General features: G+C 38.0%; 1 protein-coding gene across 2 annotated transcripts in view; it reads left to right on the top strand.

Annotated features, from left to right (window-relative positions):
• The first annotated feature begins 335 nt into the window (after positions 1–335).
• The window catches only part of PALS1 (protein associated with LIN7 1, MAGUK p55 family member), a 78270-nt gene continuing 54799 nt past the window's right edge, over positions 336–23806 (top strand). For both annotated transcript variants that reach the window (XM_055436139.2, XM_055436135.2), the window contains exon 1: positions 336–490. The gene's annotated coding sequence lies outside the window, so the exon portion shown is untranslated. The remainder of the gene's footprint in view (positions 491–23806) is intronic.

The raw sequence follows: 23806 nt of genomic DNA, 5'->3' as shown, positions 1-23806 counted from the left end.
TGGTCAGTGAGCTCAAGCCAAAAGCAGTTCCCTAGCGCCTGAAAGCCCGAAACACTTCGCGTTTTCCGCTTGAGGCGCGCGAGTGCGCGCGGCCGGCCCCTCGGGAGCTGCAGAGCGGACCAATGAGAGGGCCCGTCCTCCGCGCCGGCTCGGGATTGGGCGAGTCGCGCCAGCCTCTCTGCCAAACAGCGGGCAGGCGTGCAGAGGAGCGGCTGGGATAGGCGCGCCCACTGCGCCAGAGTCCCGGGAGCGCGTGCGCGGCCTCGCGGCGGCCGCGGGGGCCGGTCTCGCGCGGTCTCGAGGTGGAGTCACTGGCGGCGACGGCGGCGACTGGCGGTGGGGCGGGGGCGGGGATTTAAGATTGTGAGGTAGGGAATCGCGAGTTTCTGGAGTCTTTATCCGGTATTTTAAGTGCCGCTGGGAAGCTGTCGTTTCTGCAGTGTTTAGAGGAGGCCGGGGCGGGACGAGCGGCGGCCGCCGTGGCGCGGAGGTAAGAGGCTGAGCGGCGGCGGCGCGGGGTGGCGGTCTTAATCAACAGGTCCCCGCGAGCGGCTGGGAGAGGCGCGGCCGCGCTCACCCCTCCCCCACGCACGGGCCAGGGCGGGACCCCGGGCTGCTTCGCGGGCTGCTCCAGGCGGCGGGAGCCCGGGCGGCAGCGGAGAGTTTCAGCGCAACCTTTGTCCCTCGGAGGAGCGCTGCCTGGCGGTGCCCGCTCCCTCTGCCTTGGCTAACGACCCACCACGGCGGGTCTCCTGCCCGCCCGGCCCGAGGTGCAGGGAGGCGCCTGCCCTCTGCGCCCGCGCCTCGGGGTTCGCAACTCTTCGGGCTCGCTCCAGGCCGGGTCCGGGATCTTGGCGGGGCGAAGAACACTTTCCTCTGGTAGACGGAATGTAGTCGTCGTTTCTCTGCCTGACTCAGCTGCTGGTATTCGGCTCCTCGCTGCAGTCTTGAAACAAATAAACAGTTCTTACTTCCTCGTAACCATTTTTAAAGAAAAGCCTAATCCCGTTCATCGTTTCTGGTAATTTAAGTTTGCAGGTTGAAGTTGGAAGCCTGTAAATTGTTGTCAGCTGCGTTTAACGAGAGGGTTTAAACAATCTTGGGTTCAAATTATGTAACTTCCTAATGATAATAACTCACCTTCTGTCTAGTTGATTGACATACAGTAAGATGTTCAGAATTTAGGTTTCCGTCGAAAGGTTTTTCTTGGCAGTCGACCTTCAAATTAAAATCTCATGCCTAGGAGGTTTTTAGAAGTAGTACATAGTGTGTGTTTTGTCTCCGTTCTCGTTTAGAATTGTGAAAACTTAGATTTGGCAAGCCCTTGGAACAAGCATTTTGAAATTTCGATTTTAATGTCAAGGTGAAAGGTGTTAATATTTGTGTGTTTTAAAAGTGTTACGTGTTAATGATAGTGTTCTAATTATGCTTTTGGATTATACCAGAAATTAATAACCTAATAAATTCTTCAATAGGAACAAAGTGGCATGCTGGTTATTGGTGTCTTTAAAGTGTAAGTATTGGGATAATGAAATTGTTAAATAATCTCTTTTGGATAGTAAACTACTGACTATTTACTAGCTTTCTGTAGATTTGCATGTTACAGGTTTTAAAAGCCTTTTTATACTGTTGTAGCAAGTGGAGAATCCCATGGACGGAAGAGCCTGGTAGGCTGCAGTCCATGGGGTCGCCAAGAGTCAGACACGACTGAGCGACTTCACTTTCATTTTTCACTTTTATGCATTGGGGAAGGAAATGGCAACCCACTCCAGTGTTCTTGCCTGGAGAATCCCAGGGACGGGGGAGCCTGGTGGGCTTCCGTCTATGGGGTCGCACAGAGTCGGACACGACTGAAGCGACTTAGCAGCAGCAGCAAGTGGAAGCTATTATAGTGTAGGAACTCTGTAGATGAAACAGGCAAAAAAATACAGAAAGAAATTCATCATTTTATCTTTGTTAAAACAAAGCCAGGTAAATCTTACCATATAGTTGAATGACGTTTGGCCACACAAACTTGAACTTGAGAAGACTGACTTATTAATAGTAACGTATTTTAGACTGATAAACTACAAAAGGATATGCAAATTTTACTTGAGGGTTTCCCAAGATAGTAGGACTTCCTTCATAGCTCAGTCGGTAAAGAATCTGCCTGGAGTGCAGGAGACCTGGGTTTGATTCCTGGGTCGGGAAGATCCTCTGGAGAAGGGAATGGCTATCCACTCCAGTATTCTTGCCGGGAGAATCCTGGGGACTGTGCCTGGCAGACTGCAGTCCATGGGATCGCATGAGCTGGAGACGACTTAGCGACTAAACCACCACCACCAAGTTAGTAGGGTGAGTTTAGAAGTTTATATGATCTTTCTGAATGATTATTATATGATTTAAAAGCTCATCACATACAAGAAATTTGGCCCATTTTTCGTATCAGTATCCTTGTTGAGTTGGAAATAGTCTTTGTATAGTATAACCTCTTCATTTTCCAAGAAAAGGAAAGTGAGGTATATAGATTAGTTAGCAGCAGAGTTGGAACTAAATGCTAAAATGCTTGCCTTCAGATTCCAGTACAGTGTTCTTTACACTATATACTATTGTTAAACTGTAACTCTTCTCAAAAATCATATATGGAGCCAGCAGAGTTGATTTTTTTCCCTTATGCATTTTTTTTTCTTTTTTAAATAACCACTAACCACAATTAGTTCATTCCTTGACTGAAGGGTTATTCTGTTTTTCAGTATTTCAGACAATGTTTAGTGAACATCTGTGTGCATATCTCCTTGAACACATTTGTAAAGTTTTCTCTGGAATGAATTGCTGAGCCATAGGTTGATGTGCATTTTCAACTTTGCCAGCTGCCAAATAACACTCTAAAGTTAACATTTTACAGACCTGCCAATAGTATATGAGTCACCCGTATCCACATTTAGACTTGCCAGATTGGCATTGTCAGATTTTTTAATTTGTGCCAGTCTGATGGGTGAGAAATGATATAATTATTTTCCTTCTTTCACAAAGGTTTTAACTTTATTTTTAATTTTGGTGAAGTGAAATTAACTCTTTTTGTTGTATAGTTATTTTGACAAATACATAGAGCTATGCAACTCCCAAAATTGAGACACCCATTAACAGTTCCAGCACCTGAAATTCCCTTGAACTGCTCTTTTATAGTCTTTAACTGCTGGCAACTGATACTGATTATTGTCTTTCCCTGTAGTTTGTCTTTTCTATAATATCAGGTAATGGAATTATATAGTTTAGCCTTTTGAGTCTGGTTTCTTTAATTTAGTGTAATACTTTTGAGTGTTTCTTCATGTTGAGTGTATTAGCAGTTCTTTATATTGCTGAATGTAGTATTCCAGTGTATGGATGCATCACAATTTATCCATCTACCAGTTGAAAGACATTGAGTTTTTTGTTTGGACTACGAATAAAGCTGCTATAAATCAAGTTTTTATGTGAACACAAGCCTTGGATAAGCACCTCCAAGTGAAATTTCTGGGTCACGTGGGAAGTGTATGTTTAACTTTAAAAATATGTGTTAGGTAGAATAGTGGCCCACAAAGATGTTCTGCTCCTTGGAAACTGTGAATAAATTAGGTTACATGACAAAAGTGAATTAAAGTTGTAGCTCGTATTAATCAACTGACTTTAAAATAGAGTTTATCCTGAGGTTATCCAGGTGCTGTGCCTAGAGTATCACAAAGGTTCTTAAAAGGGGAAGAGAAGGTAGAAAGATGTAACACAGAGAGATGCAGAGTTCTTGGTTTTGAGGTTGGAGAATCTGGGGCATAAGCTAAGAAATACGGTCTCTGGAAAAGGCCAGGAAATGGATTAATCTTTAGACCTCGTGGAAGAGAATGGAGTTCTGCCAACAGATTTTCACCTAGACAGACTTGTGTCAGATATTTAACCTACAGAACTGTGAAGTAATAAGTTGTTGTTTTAAGCCACTAAATTTGTGGCAACTTGTCAGAGTAGTGTAGGAAAATATATGCTGTAAAAGGCATTTTCCAAAGAGGCTAAATTATATTCTCCGTGGTGATGTATGAGTATTCTAGTTACTTTACATCCTCATCAACACTTGGTATGATCACTGTTTTTAATTTTAGTCATTGTAATGGGTATATATATAGCAGTATTTTGTTGTGGTTTTTATTTGAATTTTTCTTGTGAATATTGATGATGAACATCTCTTCTGTGCTTACTTGCCATCTGCATATCTTTGCTGAAGTGTCCCAAGTTCCAAATCTTTTTCCATTTTTAAATTGAATTTTCTTATTGTCTGATTTTTTTCTAGTCCTTTGTTAGATATGTGGTTTGCAGAGATTTTCTTCCAGTCTGTGGCCTGCCTTTTCCTTCCTTCTCAGCTGTGTCTTTTGAAGTACAGAAGTTTTAAATTTTGGTTAAGTGCAGAGTATCAGTATTTTCTTTTATGAGTCTTAGTTTGGTATTGTATATAAGAACTCTGCCAAACCAAGATCACAAAGATTTTCTCCTATGTCTTCTATAAATTATATATTTTTCCTTTATATCTGTGTTATACTTTTGAGTTACTTTTTGTGTAGAGGTGTAAGTTGAGTCTCATCTATTTGTCCAGTTGTTCCATGTCTGTTTGTTGAAAAGACTGTTCTCCATTGAATTGTCTTTGTCTCTTGGTCAAAAACCATTTGACTACATTTGTGTTGGTTTCTTTCTAGCCCCCTGTGTGTTCCATTGTTGTGTTTGGCTATTTTTTTTTCCTGCCAGTATATAGCTTTAAAATTAAGTCTTGAAATCAGGTAATGTGAGTTCTCCAACTTTTTTATTTTCAAAATTGTTTTAGCTATCTTAGTACTTTTGCCTAAATTTTATAATCAGCTTATTGCTATAAATATATAAAATTCTGCTAGGATTTTGCAGGTAAGAAGCAACAGTTAGAACTGGACATGGAACAACAGACTGGTTCAAATAGGGAAAGGAATACGTCAAGGCTGTATATTGCTCACTCTGCTTATTTAACATATGCAGAGTACATCATAAGAAACGCTGGGCTGGATGAAGCACAAGCTGGAATCAAGATTGCTGGGAGAAACATCAATAACCTCAGATATGCAGATAACACCACCCTTATGGCAGAAAGTGAAGAAGAACTAAAGAGCCTCTTGATGAAAGTGAAAGAGGAGGGTGAAAAAGTTAGCTTAAAACTCAGCATTCAGAAATCTAAGATCACGGCATCTGGTCTCATCATTTCATGACAAACAGATGGGGAAACAGTGGCAGACTTTATTTTTGGGGGCTCCAGAGTCACTGCAGATGGTGACTGCAGCCATGAAATTAAAAGATGCTTGCTCCTTGGAAGGAAAGTTATGACCAACCTAGACAGCATATAAAAAAGCAGAGACATTACTTTGCCAACAAAGGTCCGTCTAGTCAAGGCTATGGTTTTTCCAGTAGTCATGTATGGATGTGAGAGTTGGACCATAAAGAAAACTGAGCGCCAAAGAGTTGATGCTTTTGAACTGTGGTGTTGAAGAAGACTCTTGAGAGTCCCTTGGACTGCAAGAAGATCCAACCAGTCCATCTTAAAGGAAATCAGTCCTGAATACTTATTGGAAGGACTGATGCTGAAGCTGAAACTCCAATACTTTGGCCACCTGATGGAAAGAGCTGACTCATTGGAAAAGACCCTGATGCTGGGAAAGACTGAAGGAGAGAGGAGAAGGGGACGACAGAGGGTGAGATGGTTGGATGGCATCACTAACTCAATGGACATGAGTTTGAGTAAGCTCCAGGAGTTGGTGATGTGACAGGGAGGCCTGGCGTGCTGCATTCCACGGGGTCACAGAGTCGGACATGACTGAGCGACTGAACTGAATTGAAGATTTTGAGCTTGTTGTAGATTAGTTTGATAATTGACATCTTAACAAAATAGTTTTCCAATCTATGAACATGATGTTTCTCTCTATTTAGGTCTTTTATTTCTTTCATGAATGTTTCATAGTTTCCAACATGTAGATCCTGCAAATGTTTTATTAGTTCTATACCTAAGTATTTCAGTTTTTTAGTCCTATTGCAAATGTCATTTTTAAAACCTGTCTTTCCAGTTGACCATCACTAGTATGTAGAAATGCAATCAATTTTTATTTGTTGTCTTTGTATTCTGAGTTTTAAGTAAACTCATTTATAACTTTTAGGAGCTTTTTCCTATAGATAATCTTGGAATTTGTCTAAGGAGGCAGTCATGTCATTTATGAATAGAGAAACCTACCTTCCTTTCCTAGTCTTTTTTTTTCTTGACTTTTTGCAGTGTCTAGGACTTCCAGTGATTAGTAGGGTTGAAAGGGAACATCCTTGCCTTGTTCACAATCTTAGAGCATTCAGTCTTTCACCTTCAATGTGTAATTAATGCTAAATGCAAGTCATTTTGTAGATTCTCTAAATTGGATTAAGGAAATTTCCCTCTATTCTGAGGTTACTGAGAGTTTGAGGGGGGTTGTTTGTTTGTGTTTTTAATCATGAATGGATGTTGAATTTTGTCAAATGCCTTTCTGCATCTATTGAGGTGACCATTTGAATTTTTTAAATCTGTTAATATGGTGAATTACACCATATTTTTCAGTGTTGACACGGCCTTGTGTGTTTTCTGGGAATAACTCCAGAGTTGTTGCAGACTAAATAGTTTTGGGTTGTTTTCCTTTGATCTTGACATTTTTCTTAAAAAGGAAACAATATAAGATTTTGTGACAGTGTTTATAAAGTCATCAAAATCAAGGTATTCATTAACAGTTATGTACATTTCATATGTTGTAGGACTTATTGATCTATCTATACTGGAGATTATAGACTGTACTTTACCACTATAGGACTCGTTTTTAAAATTACTAAATGAAGAAAGAAAATGTTTGTAACACTGTAATCAAGCATTTCCTCATGCTGGCTTAATTTAAGCAAATTGTTTAAGTGTATTTGGATAATGAAGTATATTTTGAATGAAGATAAAATGATTTAATTGGAAGATTTTTTACTTGGAATGAAAGCAGTGAGAATGTCACATACCACGGGGGAGTGGGGGGGGAGAAAGCTCCTTCAACACGAGAAAATCAACTATAGACCCTTGAGTAATCATAAATGTTTGGTTTGATCCAAGTGTAATAAATTCAGTGAATGTATTAAAAAGTGTGAAGTGAAGTATAAACTACTGAAAATACCAGGCTCTGTTTTGCTATACTGAAGATGTTCTTCATGAAAAAAATGTAGGTACGTAGTAAAAAGATACATGCTTATTAAATATGTTTTAATATGGTGAATTGTGAAGTTTTTCCTCCATCAGTTCCTACTACAGAAGACAGTTTAATTGTTAAGAATAAGGTGTCATGGGGAATTCCCTGGCAGCTAGGACTCTGCCCTTCCCCTGCAGGAGGAGGCACAGGTTCCATCCCTAGTCAGGGTACTGAGATCCCAAACGGAGATCCCATACCTTACCACCTTCCCTTCAAAACAAATAACACGGGTTCAGTAACTTCATAATCAAGCTATTTATTTTTATCATTTTTATAAATTTGAGCTTATTATGCTTTAAACATTATAAAGTTTCAAGCAGTTTCTCTCATGTAATTTTGAAGTTCCTTCTTTCTTAATAGTTGTCTCAAAAGACGCTAAACATTGAAGTTTTGAGGCCTCTGAGGTTCTTTGCATTTTTGATACTTTAAGGCAGGGGTTGGCAAATTTCTGTAAAAGGCCAAGTAGTAAATATTTTAAGCTTTGCAGATTGTACCGGTTCTGTTGCAGGTATCCAGCTCTGCTTTTACCTTGCAGAGATGGCCAAATGAATCTGTGTTCCAGTAAAACTTTGTTTATAAAAACAAGGTATGCCTTATTTGGCCTGTGGGCTTAGTTTGCCTATTTTGATTTTGGGCAAAAGTCAGTAGGAAAAATGAAAATAATTATAGTAATGTAGCAGAAAGACTTTTAAGATCAGCTGAGTTGGAAGGTTATTCAGTGCTGTAATTCCTAGCCACACCTTCATTTTCCTTATCTTTAACAGGTGGCCATCTAGGAAGATGATTGAAAAAGATAAAATAGGGTATGGAAGGTACTGAGCAAAATATTCTGACATGTAGTAGATACTTAATAAGTATTTGCTCCCACCACCATGCCATTTTATGTTATTTTACAGTGTGTAGTTGTCCAAATATTAGAAATTATGGTTGTATTTCTATTTCTATCTAAATTATTTTTTGGATTATGCTTGTTGGACATGTAATTTGTAACTGTTTTGGCTTCACAGTAGTATCAGAAAGTTCACATGAAAAAAATTGAGAGTTTGTGTTAAAATATAATTTCTTGTTTTGAGGATTTTACATTGTCACAAAAAATGTTTGATAATGTCACTTAAAGCCTTATTTTGATTTGACCTAAGACGTAGGTTTTCTGTATTTTGAGTGCTTCAGAAATGCCTGTGAGATTGTATATATTTAAATTAATTAACTGACTCCTGTGAGTGAACTGACTGGGTGCTCTGCTAGGATTTGGTTGTACTTTAAAAGTACTTAAATTTAGGTGCTCACTTTTGTGTAATGTTTGGGACATAAGGGGCGCTTCAGAAAGTTGTTTTTCTTTCTTTCTGAATTTCTGTCCAGATAGAGCTGGATTTGAAATTTTAACTCCCCTTGCTCCTCCAAAAAAAAAAAAAAATCAATGCTTTTTGGCAGATCAGAGGCAGAGATGCCACATATGTGGCTGTTGGATTAATTTTGCACCAGTAGTTAGCAGTAGGACTGGGGTTGGATCTCATGTACAGGTTGATTCTCTGTTTAGCGCTCATTTTGTTGCCCTGTTGTGTGGTTTAATGGCTCTGTTGTTACTGCCTCTGGACGCCCAGAAACTGTTTTCTTATCCCATGTTCTCCATTTTCCCCTTAAAGCTTAAGCAGAAGCTGTTGCAAAGTCTTATCCAATTTTACTAAGAAAACTTTATATTGTTGTTTAATCATAGTTATAGCTTAGAATGCATTTGTATTATACTTAGTGTGAAAGAAAAGTTTGTTTTTAATCAGGTTTTTAAAATTCAGCTTTACATTGATTATATTATCTGTATGATACTTATGTATGAGTTGGTTTTTCTTTCGTCTACAAGTAATCATTATAACTAATTTATTCAGGAGATTATAGGTGAATACTGAATATTTATAATCTGAAGACTTTGGGTGGGATATAAGGAAGTATTAGATGAAGTCTCTGTCCTCAAAGGCATGGCTTTGAAGTAAGTATGGATAGTCCCTTAGAGACTAAGTTGGATTAAGAGAATTTATTAGTTGTTTGAAATGGCCAGAGTCACAGAATTGCTTAAATAATACGCAAATAAATTGTAAGGTTCCTTTTATAGTGTTGCAGACTTATAATTTTTAAAAAATTATATATCAAGGTTTATTTAACTGTGTTACTGTTGGTGAGTTGTTTCTAACTTTTGGTTATTATTAGTAAATGTTACTGTGAATGTTACTGTAAGTTTAGTTTATGAAGGTGCACGTGAACACATGTTTCTCGGGGGCTCTGTTCTCTAGTATAGTGGCCACTAGCCACATGTGACTATTTAAATTTGGATTAACTAAAATTAAAAATTCAGTTCTTCAGTTACACATGCCACATTTCAAGTGCTTGTTAGCTATATATGGCCAGTGTGGCTATGTTATTACTGCAGATACAGAACATTTTCGTTATTGCATATAACCATCAGAGCATTCAAGGAAATTGTATTATGAACCCCAGAGTTAAACCTTTGGCCAGGTGATTTATCTGAGGACTATACAAATAAGCAAATAAGCTGCAGACATTTTTCAAAATAATGATTCACTTCCAAGTAATCAGTAGACACCTAAGAGTTTATGAAAGGAAATTTGGTGGTTCTTTGTAGGCATCTTAAAGGGACAGTGTTCTTTTTATATTTTACTCTTTTATACTTTATTTCTTACCCTTATACTTTATGCCTTATCCTTTTATTTCAGTTTTATAGTGAGAATAGTATTTAATTTGGCTGAATCACGGTACTATTTTCTTTCCCCTAACCCTACCCAGAACTGTATCCTTTGCCCCATCTCTTAGTGTCATCCTTTGTATATAGTTCTAAACATTAACAACTTTGTGACCAAATAGAGGCTCAGAGAGATTATTTTATCCTGATTCCTGTTGTAACTGATAGCAGGTATTTGAACTCGGTTTATTTTTCTCCAAAGCCCTTGGATTTTTCTACTTGTAGTTTAGCCTTCTTTTAGAGTTACCTTGTTTAACACTATCTTTTTTGGTAAGAATCTTTTTTTAGGAAAGAAATTTTTAGTGTTTAAATTGTACTTGAATTACAGTGAAGAACTTTGAACCTGTAAATTGTAAACTCCTTGAGGGTAGGGGCTACGTGTTTTTATTTTAGTATCTCACTGCTTATTATGGTAGATGGATGTTATCAATTTGTACTTTTTAATCATTTACTTGTTAAACCTTAGCCTTACTTGTAAGTTTCATCCCAGAGACTGTTCTAACCTAGTCACCTCCTGTAGCCTGACAGAATTTGAGATTCAGAACAGTTCCATTTATTCGGTGTTGACCATAAATGTGTTTATTGATGGATGGGGGGGCAGTTGTCTAACTTTCACATGTTCTTAATTAGCTTTCTTTACAAATATTAAATGTGAATGGATGAATTATGGGCTTTTCTGATAGACATCATAGTTACGAACCTTGCACCGGTTAAGTACTCATACTATGGAATCATATTGGTGCTTCTTGACTTGTATGTGACTCTGGGCAGGTTAACCTATGAAAATCTGATTCCTTATCTGCAGAATGGGGGTTGTACTTGTGCTTGATTCAGAGGTTGTAGGGCTGTCTGAGGAGGCCTTACAAATAGCTGTGAAAAGAAGGGAAGCGAAAAGCAAAGGAGAAAAGGAAAGATATACGCATTTGAATGCAGAGTTCCAGAGAATAGCAGGGAGAGATAAGAAAGCCTTCCTCAGCAATCAGTGCAAAGAAATAGAGGAAAACAACAGAATGGGAAAGACTAGAGACCTCTTCAAGAAATTAGAGATACCAAGGGAAAATTTCATGCAAAGATGGGCTCAATAAAGGACAGAAATGGTATGGACCTAACAGAAGCAGAAGATATTTAGAAGAGGTGGCAAGAATACACAGAAGAACTGTACAAAAAAGATCTTCACGACCCAGATAATCACAGTGGTGTGATCAGCTACCTAGAGCCAGACATCCTGGAATGTGAAGTCAAGTGGGCCTTAGAAGGCATCACTACGAACAAAGCTAGTGGAGGTGATGGAATTCCAGTTGAGCTATTTCAAATCCTGAAAGATGATGCTGTGAAAGTGCTGCACTCTATATGCCAGCAAATCTGGAAACCTGAGCAGTGGCCACAGGACTGGAAAAGGTCAGTTTTCATTCCAATCCCAAAGAAAGGCAATGCCAGAGAATGTTCAAACTACCGCACAATTGCACTCATCTCACATGCTAGTAAAGTAATGCTTAAAATTCTCCAAGCCAGGCTTCAGCAGTACGTGAACCATGAACTTCCAGATGTTCAAGCTGGATTTAGAAAAGGCAGAGGAACCAGAGATCAAATTGCCAACATCCACTGGATCATAAAAAAGCAAGAGAGTTCCAGAAAAACATCTATTTCTGCCTTATTGACTATGCCAATTTGACTATTTCTGCCTTATTTGACTGTGTGGATCACATTAAACTGTGGAAAATTCTGAAAGAGATGGGCATACCAGATCACATGACCTGCCTCTTGAGAAATCTGTATGCGGATCAGGAAGCAACAGTTAGAACTGGACATGGAACAACAGACTGGTTCCAAATAGGAAAAGGAGTACGTCAAGGCTGTATATTGTCACCCTGCTTATTTAACTTCTGTGCAGAGTACATCATGAGGAACGCTGGGCTGGAGGAAGCACAAGCTGGAATGAAGATTGCCGGGAGAAATATCAGTAACCTCAGATATGCAGATGACACCACCCTTATGGCAGAAAGTGAAGAGGAACTACAAAGCCTCTTGATGAAAGAGAAAGAGGAGAGTGAAAAAGTTGGCTTAAAGCTCAACATTTAGAAAACTAAGATCATGGCGTCTGGTCCCATCACTTCATGGGAAATAGATGGGGAAACAGTGGAAACAGTGTCAGACTTTATTTTGGGGGGCTCCAAAATCACTGCAGATGGTGATTGCAGCCATGAAATTAAAAAACGCTTACTCCTTGGAAGGAAAATTATGACCAACCTAGACAGCATGTTAAAAAGCAGAGACATACTTTGCCAACCAAGGTCTGTCTAGTCAAGGCTATGGTTTTTCCAGTGGTCATGTATGAATGTGAGAGTTGAACTATAAAGAAAGCTGAGCGCCAAAGAATTGATGCTTTTGAACTGTGGTGTTGGAGAAGACTCTTGAAAGTCCCTTGGACTGCCAGGAGATCCAAGCAGTCCATCCTGAAGGAGACCAGTCCTGGGTGTTCTTTGGAAGGACTGATGGACTGATGTTGAAGCTGAAACTCCAATACTTTGGCCACCTGATGTGAAGAGCTGACTCATTGGAAAAGACCCTGATGCTGGGAAAGATTGAGGGCAGGAGGAGAAGGGGAAGACAGAGGATAAGATGGTTGGATGGCATCACTGACTCGATGGACGGGGTTTGGATAGACTCTGGGAGTTGGTGATGGACAAGGAGACCTGGTGTGTTGCCGTTCATGGGGTCACAAAGAGTCGGACATGACTGAGCAATGGAGAAATGAGGGAAGGAAAAACCTTTTTCTTTTCTCCTAGGTTCTTTGTTTAGGGCTCTGCAAATTAAACTGACAAAAGAAAGAGTAACAGAAGAAATGGTTTGTCACTTAATGCATACGGAGGGCTACAGAGGAAAGAATTGGAGACCACAGAAGCAGCGAGTCTGAGCGATAAATTGTGGATTAGAGACAAGACAAAGGAAAGAGGCCTTTTAGGAACTGCAAATTGTGGGAATGTAAATATGTGGGAGCAACTAGTGAATATAAAGGTTATTTTAGTCAGGTTTATTATGCAGATTTATGTCAGTGTCATCTGCATTGATAAGAGTCAACTCTGAGGATTGAGTTCCTCTTTCTGGTACTGTTAGGAACAAAAATTCATGTTAATTTTAAAAGGGAAATTTATGCCCTGGTTTTTAAGTCTGAAAGGGGAAGGCAGTTTTTTTCTGTTGTATGCTGTTTTTTAATTGCCTTATCTCAAAATAACCCTTTTGCCAAAATGTCACCTTTTGAAGTGGAATATTCAGATCCCCTCAGAGTCTTGAGGATTAATTGAAATGATATATCAAGAATAATTAGCATAGTGCCTGGTATATATATTAAGCACTTCATAAATGCTTATCCATAAATAAGAGAAAGAATACAAACCTCTTTTATGATACTTACATGGACTAGCAATGAACTGTATTATGTTTTCATAAATATATTTTGAACAGTTTGTGTGATTATCAATAATTTGATTAAGCAGTTTTGTAGGAATTTGTGAATTGGTTATCATAGACTGAGTCAGTGATGGATAATTGTAATTTTGTGTTGAGGTAAAGCTTTTATCATCTCTGAAATAATAGTGAAAGTCAGTGGGGGAAAACAATTTGTTGCTCTATTTATAAACAGCTTACGTATGTAGTGAGATCAAGTTCTGCTCAGCTTTACTAGTTTCTCTTACTGACTCTCAAGCATTAGTCAAGGGTATTTTTCACTAGGTCATTTTTACTACACTTTAAAATAGGCTTAAAAAGATAGCATAGTTTTTAGAGTTGAGTTTCATTATGGGGATTTAAAATTTTATGTTTAGAAACCATTTGTTTAATTTTACTCATGTTAGAGTGCTTGAATTAGTGTTTTGTTTACTTTTTTCCTTTTGTGTAATGGAAGCCTTTCATATATGTCTTGGGTCTTATATTCTTTCCTATTTATACAAGTTTTCTTAGGGTGCTCTTCCACAGGTAATTCCTGTAGCATTTTCTGCAGTTGTAGTGCAGCACTTACTTATCATTGAAGTTCTGTAGAGGTTTTGTTTGTTTGCTTGTACACTATACTTGTTTTTTATACTAGAATTTAAGTTCCTTAAGAATTTAGACGCTCTGCCTTAGCAATCTTCTTGCCAGTGACTATCCCGTTTTTTTGTACCAAATGAGTACTTACATTGTTGAATGGATGAATAGTTTAGTAACCTTTTATAACTATAGGGTTTCTGTACAGTAATCTTTCAGATTGACCTTTCATTCTTATTTCTTATAATATCCTCGTTATGTTTTACTTCTTTCTAAGACTAGTCAAAATCAGAACATTACTCATATCCTCAGTCAGCAATTCTGTAGTGCTAAAAGTTCAGTGGGTTCTAAACTTGGTGACATTTGTATCCTCATCAGTCTTCTTCCTTCTCAAATTCGCCTTTCCTATTTTGATAACATAACTTCTGGTCCTGAAAGTATTCTCTATGGATTATTAATTTTAGTCAGTTTCCTTGTTCTGATAATTCTGAAATGATTATTTGGTATTCCTTCAATGACAATGCAGATTTTTTTTTAAATTGCCAATTGTTGAATTGCATACCAATAAACCATCTATTTAGAGATAATCATCTACTAATTTGCTGACCTTTGGAGTCTTTTTTTTCCTCTAGTAAACTGTAAATCACTTGAGGTCAAAAGTTGGTATATCTTGACAATGCACTTTTAGAGACCTACAACTTGTGATACATGGGTTTCAGGGAAAGAAACTGATTAAAAGGATCGACAACCTAAGATTAAAGGGGAAGGAGAAAATCTTTATAAAATAGGCATACAAATAGGCATCTGGAAAGCAAAATATTAACCCTGTGAGTTTCTAATTAGGATTGAGTTTGTGATTGTATATTATTAATACAATGAAAGATGAACTTGACTTACTATATTATAAAGTGTTAGTAGTCTGTTTTGGAATTTTTCTTTAATGCTGTTACTCCTTTGGTAAACTGGTTTCCTCTCATTTTTAAATTACAAATGTATTCATTTTTGTGTGGTAGAAGTCCTGACTTCTGAAGGGTTTTAATGATTGCTTAAGTGATTTATTTATAAATTCTTATTGTTGCATTGTTTATAAACTTGTTTAGGATCTTAGGGATAATATATTGATTCCTTCTATTTGCCTAATTGTTCTAGAACTCTTGAAAGGGCTTTGGTGCTTCTGCTAATGTTTTGTACTTTAAGAAGGTACAAAAAGTATTATCTATGTGGTTCCCCCCCTCAAATTATAAAACTAACACATTTTTTGTCAGTGTTTTGTAAGGTGTCCAAATTGTACAGGAAGTAAAATCTGATAAATAAGTTATCCTTGTTTTTCAGAGATACTAAGTGAAAACAATATTCTGTATATTTTTCTGGATTTTTTGTGAATAACTTTATACACGTTTTTATGTACATTTATAAAAATGGAATGATATGTACGTGTGTGTTTGTCACTCAGTCATGTCTGACTCTGCAACCCCACGGACTGTAGCCCACTAGGCTCCTCTTTCTATGGGATTTTCTAGACACGAATACTGGAGTTGGTTGTCATTTCCTTCTCCAGGGGATCTTCCCAGCCCAGGGAGCAAACCTGGGTCTCCTGCATTGCAGGCAGATTCTTTCCCATCTGAGCCACCAGGGAAATCCCTGGGTGATATATAGGTATCATTAATTAATTCACTTGCTTTTTTTGTTCCATGTCAGTTCATACTGGGCTTCATACTCTAGTAGCTACATTAAAAATATTTGAAATAAACAGGTGACATTCTTTTTTTCTTTCTTTTTTTTTTCTTTTTCTGCCTCACTGTGCAGCTTGTGTGATCTCAGTTCCTCCACCAGCGATTGAACCTAGGCCACAGCAGTTAACACCTGGAATTCTAACCACTAGACCACTAGGGGACTCTCTTAATAGTATATTCTGTTTAACACAATGTCTAAAAATAATTACCATCTCTGCCTGTATTAAATGCAAAAAATAATGAAATGTTTTGTATTCCTTTTTTCCCCCCGTGAAAGTGTGGGGAAGTGTTTTTCACTGAGTTGTGTCCAACTCTTTGTGCCAGTGTCCAGCCCAGCCCACCAGACTCCTCTGTCTGTGGAATTCTCCAGGCAGGAATATGGGAATGGGTGGTCATTCTCTTCTCGAGGGGATCTTTCCAACCCAGGGACTGAACCTGGGTCTTCCTACCTTGAAGTCAGGTTCTTTACCATTTGAGCCACCAGGGAAGCCCATTTTTCCCCCTGTGCTGAATCTTTAAAATCTAGTGTGTATTTTATACTGATGACACATTTCAATTAGAATGATAGACTTTCATTGGAAATACTTAATCTATATTTAGATTTTAAATTTTGCAGTTGAAAAAGTAGAGTAACATACCCAAATTGTTCCTAACATACTCTGTACGATAAATTTTTAGAAAAGGAATTGTTAGTGAGGGTTTATTTAAAATTTTTGGTATTTGTTGTTGTTCAGTTGCTCAGTCATGTCCGACTCTTTGTGATCCCATAGACTACAGCACACTAGGCTTCCCTGTTCTTCAGTATCTGCTGGAGCTTGCTCAAACTCAGGTCCATCGAGTCGGTGATGCCATCCAACCATTTCATCCTCTGTCATCCCCTTTTCCTGCCTTCATTCTTTCCCAGCATCAGGGTGTTTTCTAATGAGTCGACTCCTGGTAACAGGTGGCCAAAGTATTGAAGCTTCAGCTTGAGCATCAGTCCTTCCAATGAATACTCAGGGTTGATTTCCTTTAGAATTGACTGGTTGGATCTCCTTGCAGTCCAAGGGACTCTCAAGAGTCTTCTCCAGCACCACATTTCAAAAGCATCAATTGTTCAGTGCTCAACCTTCTTTATGGTCCAGCTGTCACATCCGTACATGACAACTGGAAAAACCATAGCTTTGACTCTGTGGACCTATGTCGGCAAAGTGATGTGTCTGCTTTTTAATACACTGTCTAGGTGTGTCATAGTTTTCTTCCAAGGAGCAAGCATCTTTTAATTTCATGGCTGCAGTTACCATCTGCAGTGATTTTGGAGCCCAAGAAAATAAAGTCTGTCACCGTTTCCATTGTTTCCCCATCCATTTACCAAGAAGTGATGGTATCAAATGACATACAACAGTGAAGTTAAATGAAGCAGTCAGGTGAGAAAAGATGAATTTTGCATAATCATGTTTTAAAGGTAGAAGAACGATGTAAATGTGATTTTTTTTTTTTTTTAAAGGAAGCCTGTAGTCAGTATGGTATTGTTTTACAGAGACAATTAGCTTAGCACTGCAGAGCCACATGAAGGTTCACTTATCTGGCTTTTATTTCCTGTTCTGTTAACTTCTAGCTCTGAAACTTAGCTTACAGTGCTTGCATGTCTTCTGGACAATGGGGATATCTGACCTGCTCACCTTTTAGGGCACCTGTTGAGATCAAATGAAATAATGTGCTTGAATTACTATAAAAACTGAAAAGCTTTACAAATAAATGTGTAAGATGTGACTATGTAAATCACTTACAAATTTTCTTTTCTAGCTTTTGAAATGAAAGGCTTGCATGCAGTTAACAGCAAGACAGAATTCCCACTCTAAATGCAATACTTCTAAAATTATTTTATTGTCTTTCCAGTTCTCCCCTTTCCTTTTTTCCCTGGGAGAAAACCTTATTCTCTGAATTTTCCTATTTTAAGGTCCTGTAATTTCTGCCAGGTTCAACTATCATGCTCAGTGTTACAGAATTGTATTTGGTTCCTGGTCTCCAAAGCCAGTCAGATCATCCTTTATTATAAACATTGTTTGAAATTATCCCTTTTCCTTCTGCTATTTCCTTATCTTCCCATGCATAAAGTATTAAAACATCGTCTCTATTGACTGCTCTACTTGCATTTCTCTTAATCAACTGGTTACAGTGTAAAAAAGATTTTAACTTTGTGAAAAGTTCTTTGTTTCCAGTTCTTTTTAAATTCAGAAACCCATAGTTTCCCATTGCTTGCAGGAGAAAATTCCAGCAGTTTAGTTTGCATTTAGAGTCTATTCTGGCTATATCTTCTATCTCTTACACTGGCTCTGTTCCTTATCAGAGACTGTTCTTGTTCTCCCAACTAGGCCATATATATTCTTGATTGGTAGCAATATTACTAAAAAACCACATTGCAAGTAATTTTATCCCACAAGTTTAAAAATCTATTTCTAGTCAGGTTGAAAATGTTATGTTATCTTTTGTTCTAGTTCCTTTTTTCAGAAACTTTACTAACCTTTTGGATGCATTTAATCTTTCATTACCAAGTAGTTGAAGGTGATAATGGGGCAGTTCAAGTAACCAACCATTTGATATCTTTGATACTGTTTGGCTTTTAACCAATTCTTACTATGAGTTTGTGGTCTTAAATATCTCCTAAGACTTTCAACCTTGTGTTTGATATAAGCAAATGGAGAGTTTTCCCACTGGGGGGAAAAATAAAAACTATAATACTTTCCACTTAAGAATATTGCATGATATATTGGGAGCTTAGTATCGCCCGGTTTAAAAAAAATGATTTCTTATTCCTCCACCAGTTCTTTCTTCAGTTATTGCAAGATATTAATGGGCTATGAAGCTTTGCCTGTTCGCCATATTCACCTGACCTCTCGCCCACTGACTACCACTTCTTCAAGCATCTCAACAAGTTTTTCCAGGGAAAACTCTTCCACAACCAGCAGGAGGCAGAAAATGCTTTCCAAGAGTTCATCGAATCCCAAAGCATGGATTTTTACACTACAGGAATAAGCGAACTTATTTCTTGTTGGCAAAAATGTGTTGATTTTAATGGCTCCTATTTTGATGAATAAAGATGTGTTTGCACCTAGTTATGATTTAAAATTCACGGTATGAAACCACAATTACTTTTATGCACCAGCCTATTACCTACTATCACCATCACTGCTACTCAAATTCATTGAAGTAATCATTCTACTTTTGTCCTCTGTAAAATACCATCTGAGGATGTTGTAAGGAGTATATGATACAAAGAACTTGAAACCATGTGTTCAGAACTTGAAACCATGTGTTTATACCTGTTGAATGTTTACTCTTTATTGTTGGCTGCACTGGGTCTTTGTTGCTGCGCACAGGCTTTCTCTACAGAGCAGGGGCTGCTTTTTTGTTTTGGCGCACAGGCTTCTTGCTGCTGACACGGGCACTTGGGCAGATAGGCTCAGTGGTTGTGGCACACAGATTTAGCTGTGGCTCCGCAGCATGTGGGATCTTTTTGGACCGGGGATCGAACCTCTGTCCCCTGCATTGGTAGGTGGATTTTTAACCACTGGACCACCAGGGAAGTCCCATTGAATATTTATTTTGAGGTGCTCCTTGGGCAAAATACTTTGCTTCTTTAAACCAGTTTTCTCTTTTGTCATTGGGTATAACACTATACTTACACTTGTATACTTGTTTGAGGATTAACTGTATAAAGTACGGTAGCACAGTGTTCAGCTCAGCACACAGAGTTAGTAAATACTAGCTTGACCATTAAATGTTTTGTCTATACATTTTTTAAAAAAGTTCTAGGTTTTGTTTTTTATCACAGTTCACAGCATGTGGGATCTTAGTTCTCTGATCAGGGATCCCTAACCCACGTTGCTGGCTTTGAAACCACTGGAATGCCAGGAAAGTCCCCATCTTTACACTTTTTAGTCTTGTTTGGCCACTTTTAATGTAAATATTTATCATTTTGTATGCATGTTTAGTCTCTCTGGCCAGATTGTAATCATGTGATGGTTTTGGAGGTGGCAGAATGTAGTATATTGTAGAATATATTATTAGAATTGTATTTGCACTGCCACTCAGGTTCCAGTATGCAATACAAGGCAATTTATTTGGCAGTAGTTTTTATTACATTCAGTGAGCTCTTTCCATCCACTGCCAAGATGACCCTTGAAATAAATCTTTCCCTGAACATTTTGAAAAGCAGTAGATTAGATGATATTAAGTATCTTTCAGCCTCCATGTTTATTTAGAAACTAGCAGTACTTGAAAAAGAGTTTTGTCTTGGAGGTCTGAGAAGCTTAATGAAAATTATTGAATGAGTGAATGCCTCAATTTTGGGTTAGTAATTGCTTGGTTTAATTCAGTTCAGTTCAGTCGCTCAGTCGTGTCCGATTCTCTGTGACCCCATGAAGCACAGCACGCCAGGCCTCCCTGTCCATCACCAACTCCCGGAGTTCACTCAAACTCATGTCCATCGAGTCGGTGATGCCATCCAGCCATCTCATTCTCCGTCGTCCCCTTCTCCTCCTGCCCCCAATCCTTCCCAGCATCAGAGTCTTTTCCAGTGAGTCAACTCTTCGCATGAGGTGGCCAAAGTATTGGAGTTTCAGCTTTAGCATCAGTCCTTCCAATGAACACCCTGGATTGATCTCCTTTAGAATGGACTGGTTGGATCTCCTTACAGTCGACTCTCAAGAGTCTTCTCCAGCACCACAGTTCAAAAGCATCAATCCTTCGGCGCTCAGCTTCCTTCATAGTCCAACTCTCACATCCATACATGACCACTGGAAAAACCATAGCCTTGACTAGACGGACCTTGGTTGGCAAAGTAATGTCTCTTCTTTTTAATTTACTATCTAGGTTGGTCATAACTTTCCTTCCAAGGAGTAAGCGTTAATTCAGGGACTCTTAAAGTGAAAGTGTTAGTCACTCAGTTGTGTCCAACTCTTTGCGACGCCGTTAACTGTACCCAACCAGGCTCCTCTGTCCGTGAAATTCTCCAGGCAAGGATGCTGCAGTGGGTAGCCATTCCCTTCTCCAGAAAATCTTCCCAACCCAGGGATTGCACTCTGGTCTTCCACATTGCAGGCAGATTTTCTACTCTCTGAACCACCAGGGAAGCCCCAGGAACTCTCAACTTTGGTATTATTGACATATTTTGTACTGGATCATTCTTGGCAGGGTGGTGCTATCTTGTGCATGTTTAGCAACATATCCCTAGCCTCTGCTATGTAGATGCCAGTAGCACCCCTCAACCCAGTCCTGACTGAATATATCTAGACATTGTCAAGAATTCTCCTGGTGGGGATAGGTGGGAGGCAGAAATCACCTGTGATGGAGAGCCACTGTAATCCAAAAATGTTTAAATCTAGTCTTTTATTTATAAAAGACTTTATAAGTAAGTCTTTGATAAACTTTGACAAATCAATATTTTAGGATACAGATATTTAACAAATTACAAATGCAGCGGTATTTTTTCCATGTTGTCTTTTTATTTTTAATCTCAAGGCAATTGTGTGGCCTAAAATTACAGGCTAAGAATAGGAGCTTGAAAACTAAAATCTTTCTGTTGCAGATATGTTTTATATGCAGCTTTTGCCAGGAATGTTCAAAGCTGCTAAGTCTTTGAAAGTTTTCATCTGAGAAAGATATGTCTTCTAAGCTATTGACATTGCCCTGTTGATACCCAGTTAAATTGAACAGGAATCCTATCATTCTTTTTTTTTGTCTGTGAGAGCAATTGACTTTAAGTACCTTTAAATTGTATGTTACACCTACCTCCTCATTTGATTTCTACTTTGAAGGTATTTTTCAAATGCAGGGACTTTGCTTGCATTCTGTCTGACATAGTACATTCTAAATAAAATAGTTTTAAAACTGTGAGGGTAGCAATGGCTTCTTTGGAATGCTGTTATCTGGATGATAAATAAAGGTTCCTTAATTTGAAACCTAAACCATGAATTAGGTAGAATTTTAGAAATTCCCTTATTATAGGACTTGTCAGAAGTTCCATTAAAAAATAAACGCAGGAGTTGAGGTGGATGAAACTGGAGCCTATTATACAGAGTGAAGTAAGCCAGAAAGAAGAACACCAATACAGTATACTAACGCATATATATGGAATTTATAAAGATGCAAATGATAACCCTGTATACGAGACAGCAAAAGAGACACAGATGTATAGAACAGTCTTTGGGATTCTGTGGGAGAGGGTGAGGGTGGGATGATTTGGGAGAATGGCATTGAAACATGTATGTTGTCATATGTGAAACGAATCACCAGTTCAGGGTCGATGCATGTTACGGGAGGTGGGAGGGGGCTTCAGGAGGGGGAACTCATGTACACCCGGGACGGATTCATGTCAGTGTATGGCAAAACCAACCAATATAATATTGTAAAATAATTAGCCTCCAATAAAAAATTTAAAAAAAAATAAACGCAGGATATTTGCATTTGGTCTATTTCTTAAGGAACTTGGGTCAGTTGTATAAATCTGTTTTGCTGCTTCAAAAAAAATTTTTTTTACATTGTGCTTCATGAATTAATCTTACTTCAAATATATTATTTTTATTCTAAAGAATATGTTAAAAGTATGTTTAGTTCTTCATAAAGAATAATTGGGGAAAGTAGTGTCTCAGTTAAATCTTTGGTGAATTTATATATTTTTGCTTAGATAGTTGGTAGTAATTTCTTAGCTAATGCTTTTCATGAGTAGCCTACATGCAGTTGACTTTTGAACAAAACAGGTTTGAACTGTGCAAGTTCACGTGTAGGTGGATTTTTTTCAGTAGTAAATACTACAGTACTACAGGATTCATAGTTGGTTGAATCCATGAATGGAGAACTGTGAATATGGAGAAATCATCTATATGGAGAGCCTCCTGTAGGTTATACATTGCCACTGCACAGAAGGTTGGTGTCCATGTACCCTGTGTCATTCAGGGATCAATTCTGTTTGTGTTTTGAATTGTATTTAGTTTTAGATATAGCTAAGTTTCTTTTCTGTGAAGATGATGCACAGGGCATTCATTGTTGAAAAGTAAAATCTGTGCATTGAGTTAAACATTTATTGATGAAATAGGATTTTTTGTGTGATGTCAGTATATGACTTGGTCTTTTTAAAAAATTGGTTTTGTTAAGATACCATTTACATGTAATAAGATGCAGTTTTAAATGTATTATTTATAATCAGCCCAGTAAGTGTAATACATTAAAAGTCATTAATTTTATGTGTTGAATCTGAATTTTGAAAACAACTTTTTTAAGGTATTATGTTCTATAAAATTCACGTTTTATAAGTACAGTTTGAGTTCGTTAAATTTATATCATGTAGGTGTCATTGAAATCTAGTTTTATTACACTTCCATCCCATGAAAAAGTTCCCTCATCTCCTATCAGCCAGTTTCTGCGGCCACCCTCAGCTGCAGGAATCCACCAAAATGCTTTTCTAACAGCACTAATTTTGCCTTTCCTAGAAATTTCATACAAATGGAATCATCTAGTGTGTACTCTTGTATCTGGCATTATGTTTTTTAGGTCATCCACGTTATTAAGTAAGTAAAGTCGCTCAGTCGTGTCCGACTCTTTAAGACCCCATGGATGGTATACCAGGCTCCTCTATCCATGGGATTTTCCAGGCAAGAGTACTGGAGTGGGTTGCTATTTCCTTCTCCAGGGGATTACTGAATAGTATTACATTTTTTAAAATTTATCCTTTGATCAGCTGAAGGACGTTTGAATTGTGTCCAGTTTTAACTATCATTATTAATAATGCCTTCATGAGTATTCCATATAGATCTTTGTTTTTTTACAAATAAAAATACGTATTTCTCATATGGAATCACTGGATTATATATCATCAGTGTATGTTTAACTTTTTAAGAAATTGTCAAACTGATCACTAGTTCATGTTCTTACCAGTATGAGAGTTTCAGTTTCTCCACATTCTCTCCAAAGCTTAGTGTTGTCAGTCTTAAATTTTAGTGATTTTATTGTATTTGTCATGGTGGTTTAGTCGCTAAGTCGTGTTTGACTCTTGTGATCCATGGACTATA

Source organism: Moschus berezovskii, chromosome 9 (assembly GCF_049115385.1).
Source record: "Moschus berezovskii isolate FMDL1 chromosome 9, NW_MosBer_1.0, whole genome shotgun sequence".
NCBI lineage: Eukaryota > Metazoa > Chordata > Mammalia > Artiodactyla > Moschidae > Moschus > Moschus berezovskii.
The sequence above is the reverse complement of the archived record's forward strand: the minus strand, read 5'-3'. Positions and strand labels throughout refer to the sequence as shown.